Raw genomic sequence first — 2,201 nt, forward strand, 5'->3', positions numbered from 1 at the left:
TATATATATATTTATATATTCCTTTATATATATAACAACCTCACACACACACAAACACACACACCACAAAAACACACAACACACTCCACGCACATATATATATATATTATATATTATATATATATATATTTATATATATATATGATATTTATATATATAATATATATATATATAATATCTTATTTATTTATGTATGGATATATATATATATATATTTATATCTTTATATATTATATATACACACATACATTAAATATATATATATATGGTATATTATATTTATATATATTTGATATATATATATATATATAATAGCTTAACAAATATATATATATATATATATTTATATTAGATATCTATATATATATACATATATTATATATATTATATATATATATATATATACATATATTACATATATTATATATACTATATATATATAAATATGCATATATATATATATTATATAGATATAATATATATATAATATATATATATTTATTAAATATGTATAGATATGTATATATTATATATATATTTATATATATTTTTATATTATATTTAATATATCAGATAATATATATTATATACATAACCACAACACACACACACACACAACACAACATATATATATTATATATATATATATATATATATATATATATATATATATATATATATATACTTAAATATATAGAATATACATATATATATATATATAATGTATTTATTATATTTATATATATATATAATATATATATATATATATGTGTGTGTGTGTGTGTGTGTGTGTGTGTCTGTGTGCGTGTGTGTGTGTTTATTTATCTAATGCAGATTTTTGGCGATTTATAGAGTTCAATAACTCATATCTTCACAAAAATATTACTTACATTGCCTATTTTTTGTAATAATTGAATTCCGGTTTCCAGTTACTAATCATTGTTTATATTACCTAATGTGTGTGCCAATATCCCAGTATCAATTGACCCATAATTAGTCGTAGAAGTCATTAAGGACAACCTGTTGAAGCATCATGGCAGGGAAATAGACTTGATAAGGCTGAATTTTTCAGGAATCGAAATTTATCTATAAGAAACATCCCTGGACAGTAGAGAAAATCGCTCATAAAGTTATTGTTTTATTTATCTAGTGTTTACGAGTGAAAAGGAAGATGAAAAATATCGAAAAATTACGATCCAAAACGTATTGGAAAAGAGTGGAAGGAAATCCTGTCCACCCCAAGACAGGAGAGAATCTCGTGATATGTAGAAAAGACCATTCAAAGTCGTCAAGACAACTAGCCAGCTGCCTTAGTGTGACTATGATGTACAATGTACACCTAGTGATAGAAAAAGGCTTAAGAAACTTAGGTACCGTGCCTGTAGGCCAACTAGAGTGCCAAAACTAACCGAGGCCATGTGGAAGAAAAGGCTGGCTTGGGCCAAGGCACACAACCATTGGACATCTGATGACTGGGAAATGGTAAATATACATTAGGTTTTCCTGAATTCGTTGTTTTTATACACAAATTAATTAAAATAACTATTTCTCTAAATAAAATAGCGAATATTTCATATTTGATTCAAGATGCTGCATCTAAATTGAAAAAAATGTCCAATTCATGTTTGATGAAACCCACTTGAAGACTGGGGTTTACAAAGCTGTAATTTAAGTTTGAGTGAAAAAAAATCAATTAATTTGTTTTGTTTGCATCCAGGTATGTTTCAATTATGAATCAATGATGGAAGACTGAGTGGTGGGCGAAATGTGTGAGGAGGACGTCAAAGGAAGGACCACCCTGATTGTCAGAAGACTGCAGTCAAGTTCCCTTCAAACGTCATGGGTTTGTCCTTCATATCTGACACAGGTACGGGTCGATTTAGAGAATCGTGGTTGGCGCTCTGAATCAAAGGGCGGATACCTTAATGAGAACAAATAGACGCCTGGTACCCCAATTCGTTGAATGGTTTCCTACTTAACGGAATATTCATTCATGATGGGGCCCATGTCACACAGCCAGAAGAGTTTCTAGTGTCATCTAAGATCTTAACATCAAAGTGCTGATGGCCTGAAATAAGCCAGATTTGATCCTATTGAAGGTTTATGGAAATACTTAAAGTGAAGTCAGCAAAATTGAATGAACCAACGAGTACAGCTCATCCTTTTTTCAGCGGTTGTATGATAGAGGTTTGGCACAGAAA

This window comes from Penaeus japonicus, unplaced genomic scaffold (genome assembly GCF_977035675.1).
Source record: "Penaeus japonicus unplaced genomic scaffold, GWHDUDI00000001_assembly GWHDUDI00000022, whole genome shotgun sequence".
NCBI classification, from domain to species: Eukaryota; Metazoa; Arthropoda; class Malacostraca; order Decapoda; family Penaeidae; genus Penaeus; species Penaeus japonicus.